The sequence below is a fragment of the Hemitrygon akajei genome, chromosome 3, assembly GCF_048418815.1.
Source record: "Hemitrygon akajei chromosome 3, sHemAka1.3, whole genome shotgun sequence".
NCBI classification, from domain to species: Eukaryota; Metazoa; Chordata; class Chondrichthyes; order Myliobatiformes; family Dasyatidae; genus Hemitrygon; species Hemitrygon akajei.
Genome location: NC_133126.1, coordinates 175,972,046 through 175,980,686, shown reverse-complemented (window position 1 = coordinate 175,980,686; position 8,641 = coordinate 175,972,046).

The following is an 8,641-nucleotide window of genomic DNA, read 5'->3' as shown; positions in this document are numbered from 1 at the left end:
GTACGTTCTTCTCATGACTACATGGGTTTCCTGCCACATTCCACATGTGTACAGTTATGGTGCGTTTAGTAAGTTGTGGTTAGTTATGGTGCCAGAATCATGGTAGCACTTGTGGACTGCTTCTAGCACAGTCCTCAGGCTCTGGTGATCATTGATGCAAAAATACAACTCAGTCCACGGTATGATTTGAAGTTCATATGAAAAATAAAGTTTATACTTAACCTCTCAACCACCAGGCTCTTGAACCAGAACTGATAATTTCACTCAACTTCAATCACCCCATCACCAAACCGTTCCCATAGCATATAGAATCACTTTCAAGAACTCTCTACCTCATGTTCTCAGTATTTATGGCTTATTTATTTGCTATTATTATCATTATTTCTTTTTTCTTTTTTTTGTTTTACAGAGTTTATTGATTCTTGCACATTCGTTGTTTGTCCATCTGATGTGTGTGGTCTTTCATTGATTCTATTGTCCCACTAGTTCAAATGGTTTAATTTAATATCATAGAATGTATACAGTACACAACCTGAAATTCTTACTCTACACAGACATCCAAGAAATGAAAAAAACCCGAAGACTAAATGACAGAAACATCAGACCCCTAAAGCCCTGTCCCCTTCCAACGCACAAGCAGCAGCATCGCCCCTCCCCTCCACCCCATCCTGCAACAACGAGAGTGGGTGACCAGCAGCTCGTTGTTCCAATTCTATAATCTTCCATATTGCTTCTCCAAGCCTCCCGACTCCAGGACCAACAGACTGTCGCTCACCATTAAAAGGAGACAGAGAAAGGATGGCTCGAGTACAGAGGCCTTCTTCCAGCAGCAGTCCACACCGCCTGCTGTCCTATATTTCAGTCTCCCATGATGCTTCAGTCGGCGAGATAGGCAAGGACCTGGTCATCCGCTGCCCCCGCCCCTGAAGGCGCACGTCCTGCAGACCGCTCCTGGAGATATCAAAATGCCAGGCAGCCCAGCCAGTCCAACAACACAATGCTCACCGAGAACCGTAGTTTCTTTTATTTACTGTGAATACCCACAAGGAGATCTATCTCAGGGTTGTATATGGTGACGTATATGTACTTTGATAATAAATTCACTTTGAACTTTGAAAACAAGGAAGAAGTGGTATATTGGGGAAACTTTAACTATATGATTCACATCACAGAATATCCACAATTTACACATTTATCCATGACTTGAACGGTGCACAATGAATAGACAGTGAAGAATAGCTATCAGTATATGAAATTCAGTATGCTCAAAATAGGAATGCTCTATGAGCACAAGTGTTTATTTATTAAAAATAGTATGCATAAATAAATAGACTCTATCCAGAAAGAAATCACTCAGTAAAATGACTCCTTCAATGAAGTTTGTTAGTCACTATGAATCACTTATAGAAGCTTTACAAATGATTAGTGCTTTGAAAGATAGTCACACAATATACAATCAAAGATTTAATGGTAAAGATTTAACTCATGAATTAAAATAAAATGTATAAATTGGTTCACTGTATTTTCCCTTCATCATTCTTTCAATGTTTTGTTTCCAAATCAAGGGGAATGCAAATATGTTTTGGTGAATGACGTCCTGTGAATGTGGTCCGGGAGCGACGTTTAAAAGGGGAAAGCTTCGCGGGAACTCACCTAAAACTGGAGCACCAATTCTGTCTTGAAGAGCAGGGAAGGTTTCGGCATAAAAGGGAGACGCTGCCTAGCGGAGCGGTCATCAAAGGAGTGGGCTGAGTCAGAGTGGTAGGGCTTTGGCTTACTCAGGCTTCGGCGAAAGCGGGCTTTGGCGAGTTAAGTGGGTAAATTGACTTTGTTTATCCCTTGCATTTTTTGAGGAACAGAGAGCATCTCTGTAGGGTTAGTACTTTGCTCTGGGTGTCAGATGTAAGAATCCTGAGAATCTTCCAGTCTCCCAGATTGCCACATCTGTGCCAGGTGCACCTAGTTGCAGCTCCTGAGAGACCGTGTTAGGGATCTGGAGCTGCGGCTTCATGACCTACAGCTTATTAGGGAAAGTGAGCAGGAGATAGAGAGGAGCTACAGGGAGTTAGTCACCCTGAGGTTGCAGGAGTTAGATAAGTGGCTGACTGTCAAGGAAGGGATGGAAAGAGCTCAGACAGTAGAGAGCACTCCTGTGGCCATCTCCCTCAGTAATCATTATCTCATTTTGGATGCTGTTGAGGGGGGGTGGTGATCTGACAGAGGACGACCACAGTGATCAGGTCTCTGGCACTGAGAAAGATGAGGAATGCTGTAGTTATAGGGCATTCCATAGTGAGGAACAGACAGGAGGTTCTGTCAGCCTGATAGAGATACCTCCCAGCTGCCAGGGTACACGATGTATCGGATCGGGTGTAGAGTATTCTGAAGGGAGAGAGTGAACAGCCTGGTCTTGGTACACGTTGGTACCAGTGACATAGGTAGAAAAAGGGCGGAGGTCCTGAAGAGAGAATTCAGGGAGTTTGGCAGGAAGCTGAAAAGCAGGACCTCTAGGGTAGTAATCTCAGGATTGCTGCCTGTGCCACGTGCTAACGACTGCAAGAGTAGCATGATCAGGCTTATTAATGTGCGGCTGAGAGACTGGTGTAGTGGGCAGGGCTTCAGATTCCTGGATCATTGGGGCCTTTTCTGGGGGTGGTATGAACTGTACAAAAAGGACGGGTTACACCTGAACCCAAAGGGGTCCGATATCCTAGCGAGCACATTTAATAGAGCTGTTAGGGAGGGTTTAAAATAATTTGGCAGGGGGATGGGAATTAGAGTGATAGGGCTGAGGAAGGGAAAACAGAAATAAATCAAAGATAGTGTGCAACAGAGATTATAGAAAGGACAGGCAGGAGATGAGGCATAATCACAGCCAGTGGGATGATTTACAGGGCAATAGAGGCATGGTACAGTTAAAACAGAATGCAATACTGGAATGAAAGTGTTTCAGTTGTGGCTCTCTGAAACTTGACTAAAGGATGGCTGCCATTGGGAGCTGAACATCCAAGGATAAATGGGTCATCGGAAAGAGAGGTTAGTAGGCAGAGGGGGTGCTGTGGCCCTGTATATAAGAAATAATATTAAATCATTGGAAAGAGATAACATAGGATTGGAAGGTATAGAGTTTCTATGGGTTGAGTTAAGAAATGGCAAGGGTAAAAGGACCCTAATGGCAGTTGTATACAGGCCTCCAAACAGCAGCTGGGATGTGGATTACAAATTACAGCAGGAGATAGAAAAGGCGTGTCAGAAGGGCAATGTCATGATAATCGTTGGGGATTTTAACATGAAAGTGGATTGGGAAAACTAGGCCAGTACTGGACCTCAAGAGAGAGAATTTATAGAATGTCTAAGGGATGGCTTTTTAGAACAGCTTGTTGTTGGGACCACTAGGGAATGGGTTGTGCTGGATTGGGTGTTGAGCAATGATCCGGAGGTGATAAGAGAGTTTAAGGATAAAGAACCCTTAGGGAACAGTGATCACAATATGATCGAGTTCACTTTGAGATTTGAGAAGGAGAAACTAAATTCCAATGTGTCGGTATTTCAGTGGAATAAAGGAAATTACAATGGCATGAGAGGGGAACTGGCCAAGGTTGACTGGAAAGGGACACTAGCCGGAAGGACAGCAGAGCAGCAATGGCTAGAGTTTCTGTGAAAAATGAGGGAAGTGCAAGATAGATATATTCCAAATAAGAAGAAATTTTCAAATGGAAGGATACACCGTAGATGACAAGTGAATTCAGAGCCAAAATAAAAGCAAAACAGGAGGCATACAAGAAAGCGAGAGCTAGTGGGAAGATAGAGGATTGGGAAGCTTTTAAAAACATACAGAAGGAAACTAAGAAGGTCATTACGAAGGAAAAGATGAATTATGAACGGAAGCTGGCAACTAATATCAAAGAAGATACTAAAAGCTTTTTTAAGTATATGAGGGTAAAAGGGAGTTGAGGGTAGATATAGGACCAATAGAAAATGACACTGCAGATATTGTAATGAGAGATGCAGAGATGGCAGAGGAACTGAATGCGTATTTTGCATCAATCTTCACGGTGGAAGAAATCTGCAGTATACTGGAATTCAAGAGTGTCAGGGAAGTGAAGTACATGCAGTGAAAATTACAACTGAGAAGGTGCTCAGGAAGCTTAATGGTCTGAGGGTGGATGAATCTCCTGGACCTGATGGAATGCACCCTCAGGTTCTGAAGGAAGTAGCTGGAGAGATTGTGGAGGCATTAATAATGATCTTTCAAGAATCGATAGATTTTGGCATTGTACCGGATGACTGGAAAATTGCAAATGTTACCCCACTATTTAAGAAGTGTGGGAAGCAGCAGAAGGAAACTATAGACCTGTTAGCCGGACATCAGTGGTTGAGAAGTTGTTGGAATCGATTGTTAGGGATGAGATTACGAAGTACCTGAGGCACATGACAAGATAGGCCAAAGCCAGCATGGTTTTCCTGAAAGGAAAATCCTGCCTGACTAACCTACAGCAATTCATTGAGGAAATTACAAGCAGGGTAGACAAAGGAGATGCAGTAGACGTGGTGTACTTGGATTTTCAGAAGGCCTTTGATAAGGTGCTGCACATGAGGCTGCTTAACAAGATAAGAGCCCATGGAATTACAGGGAAGTTACTAGCATAGGTGGAGCATTGGCTGATCAGCAGAAAACAGAGAGTGAGAATAAAGGGATCCTATTCTGGCTGGCTGCCGGTTACCATTGGAGTTCCACAAGGGTCAGTGTTGGGACCGCTGCGGTATTAATGGATTTGTGGCTAAATTTGCCAATGATACAAAGATAGGAGGAGGAGCAGATAGTGTTGAGGAAACAGAGAGCCTGCTGAGAGACTTGGATAGTTTGGGGGAATGGGCAAAGAGACAAATGAAATACAATGTTGGAAAGTGTATGGTCATGCACTTTGATGGGAGAAATAGACGGGCAGGCTATTATTTAGATGGAGAGAGAATTCAAAATGCAGAGATGCAAAGGGACTTGGGAGTCCTTGTGCAGGATACCCTAAGGCTAACCTCCAAGTTGAGTCGGTGGTGAAGAAGGCGAATGCAATGTTGGCATTCATTTCTAGAGGCGTAGAATATAACAGCAGGGATGTGATGCTATAAGGCACTCGTGAGAACACATGGAATATTGTGGGCAATTTTAGGTTCCTTATTTTAGAAAGGATATACTGACATTGGAGAGGGTTTGGAGAAGATTCACGAGAATGATTCCAGGAATGAAAGGTTTACTGTATGAGGGATGTCTAGCATCTCTTGGGCTGTATTCCCTGGAGTTCAGGAGAATGAGGAGGGGATCTCATAGAAACATTCTGAATGTTAGGAGGCCTGAACAGATGAGATATGGTAAAGTTATTTCCCATGGTACTGGAGTCTAGAACAAGAGGGCATGACTTCAGGATTGAAGGATGTTCATTGAGAACAGAGATGTGGAGAAACTACTTCAGTCAGAGGATGGTAAATCTCTGGCTGTGGAAGCCAAGTCATTGGGCGTATTTAAGACAGAGATAGATAGCTTCTTGAGCATCAAAGCCAGGGCATCAAAGGGTATCGGGAGAAGGCAGAGGAGTGGGGATGACTGGAGGAATTGGATCAGTCCATGACTGAATGGTGGAGCAGACTCAATGGGCCAAATGGCTTACTTCTGCTCCTATATTTTATGGTCTAGAAAATAGAAAATGCATATGCAATATACTGTATCTTTTCCTTATAAATAAGTGAAAGTTTGGTAAATATTGATTGTAATTTTGTAATAATTAAAGTAAGTAAAACTATGTAAATGTACTTCCTTGAGGTAGAGTTTCTGGTTACTGTTATATTGTTCAATCATTTCTGTATTGAATGTTTAAGTACTGTGCAAAAGTCTTAGGTGTGTGTGTATATATATATAAATCTAGGATGCCTAAAACTTTTGTACAGTACTGTATTTGTCAAAATGCAGTGGAGAGAGAGTCTGGCAGGAGCAAAGGATGTTGGGAATGGTGGGGGTGAAGTGCTGCAAGAGGCGTGTGGGACAGGTGGCAGAAGAGGAGTGTCAATGGCAAGTTTGGCACAGGTACAGACACACCCAGCCCTGAGACACAAGGCAAGGTCATTTGATTCCAAACAAATAGCTTATTGATAACTGTAGAATGTCTCTCTGGTGCTTCCTCTTCCCTCCCCCCACCCTTTCCTTTCCTCAACCATGATTCCCCTCTCCCTGCCCCCTTCCCACTCTCAGTCTACAACAGAGACCCCATATCAGAATCAGCTTTATCATCACTCACATCTGTCATAAAAATTTGTTGTTCTTTTTGCGGCAACAGTACAGTGCAATGCATAAATTACTACAGTACTGTGCAAAGGTTGTAGGCGCCCTAGCTATATATATGTACCCAAGTCTTTTGCACAGTATTGTATAAAGTGAATTTATCTTCAGTTCACAGGTGGAAAATCTTTCCGTTCCTTACCTCATGTTGCTGATCACGTAGAAATCTTTCTTTGGCTTTCCAGCACGGTTTTCTCACTGCAGGTCTTTCTCTAGGTTGTTACCTCCCAGCGGATGTCACATCCATCCCAGAGCCTGTTCATAAGCTTGAATTCCCTGAGCGTTCCTTGTCACAACTTATTATTCAATCTCATGAGCACCCGCTGGATCGTCGGGCTTGCTAAGAATTTACCTCATAGGATGACTTTCAAAAGCTATCTGATCCATGTCTGATGTGACCTGAATTAATGATAATGCCAAAGCCAGGAATACCAGTTATTAACAATACTTTCAGAATCATAGAATTTCACTGCACAATCACCTAAGGAAGAGAAACAGAAAACTCCTGCATGCTAGTACATCCATGGAGAGTAGAAATAACATTTCAGTCAATAATTTTCAGTTTAAGGTCACACAGTTTATCATTTCATAACAAGTAAATCTCTGTTGTGCCTGAATTCAGGATTTAGATGCCCCCATGGTGGGGAATCAGGAATTAGAAGACCACAAGTCCAAATCTTCCAGAGGTGCACTGGCAGATGCCAGTGGAATTAGTGTTTTGTTGGTGAAGGAAGAATGAGGTAAAGAGTAAAGAGTGAAAATTATTTTGGAATGCTGCCTCAAGTTCCTACGACATCTTTCCCCTCTCACCTTAAACCTATGCATTTTAGTTCTTGATTTCAAATCCTGGGAAAAAGACTGAGTGCACCTATACTCCGAGTTATTTTACACACCCCCTTCCACGGAGTGAAGAGACCTCATCACCTTTCAGTCTCCTTCACTCCCAAGAGACTCCTAGACTGTCCATCCTCTCCCTATAACTCAGACCCTCAACTCCTGGCAAAAATCATTGTAAAAGTTATTGAATAACACTAGATTTTTTTTTTAATTACTAGACTTGGTAACTGTAACCATGTCTATTCCATCTGAAAATCAGACATTTTAATTGGAGGATCATCTGAATCTCTCTCCTTACTCTTTGAGATATTAACTGGTGTTGTTGTATATGAAGGGCCTGAAGCATTGTTGAGGATCCCTACCACCCATCATATAATCTCCTGACCCACTACCTGCAGGTAAGAGGTACAGGAGTATCAGGCCTGGGACTGCATATCTGTATGTGAGGCTGTGAGATTAATGAATACCCGGTCACCACTGAGGTCTCATCACTCAGACAGCAAACTGTTTACTGCTTACCTGTACTGCACACTTCACATGCATTTTGAATTATATTTTATTAACTTATTTGAGTTAATATTTTGTTTTATGTGCTATGTGTGATATATGTATTAGGGTGCACAGGTGTCTGGAGCAACATTGTTACATTTGATTGTATATATGTACAATCAGATGACAATAAACTTGAACTTGGTCAGATCCATATCTGACTCCAGATCCCGTCAATTTAATGTCCTCATTTTATGAATGGATAATTAAATGCACACAGGATTAAGATCCTGTCAACAGCAGTAGAACAGGAAAGACCTGTTGAACTTTCTTTTAATTGAAGGATGAACTTTTTTTATTATGTGCAGTTTTGGTCAGCAAATTACAGGAAGGATGATAATAAGGTTGAAAGAGTACAGAGAAGGTTTACAAGGATGTTGCCGGGACTTAAGAAACTGAGTTACAGAAAGGTTGAATAGGTTAGGACTTTATTCCCTGGAGTGTAGAAGAATGAGGGGAGATTTGATAGAGGTATATAAAATTATGATGGGTATAAATACAGTGAATGCAAGCAGGCTTTTTCCACTGAGGCTAGAGGAGAAAAAAACAGAGGACATGAGTTAAAGGTGAAAGGGGAAAAGTTTAAAGGGAACATTTGGGGGGGCTCCTCCAGGGTGGGAGTGTGGAATGAGCTGCCAGATGAAGTAGTAAATGCGGGTTCACTTTTAACATTTAAAAAAAACTTGACAGGTACATGGATGAGAGGGGTTTGGAGGGATATGGTCCAGGTGCAGGTCAGTGGGACTGGGCAGCAAAATGGTTCAGCACAGCCAAGAAGGGCCAAAAGGCCTGTTTCTGTGCTGTAATGTTCTATGGTTCTATGGATGCAGTTTCAGAACTCTAACAGTGGTGGCAAAAAAGGAGGTGAAATGGAATGGACCAAGATGGGTGGCAGTGATGTGAAGGCAAGTAATGATTAAACAATCA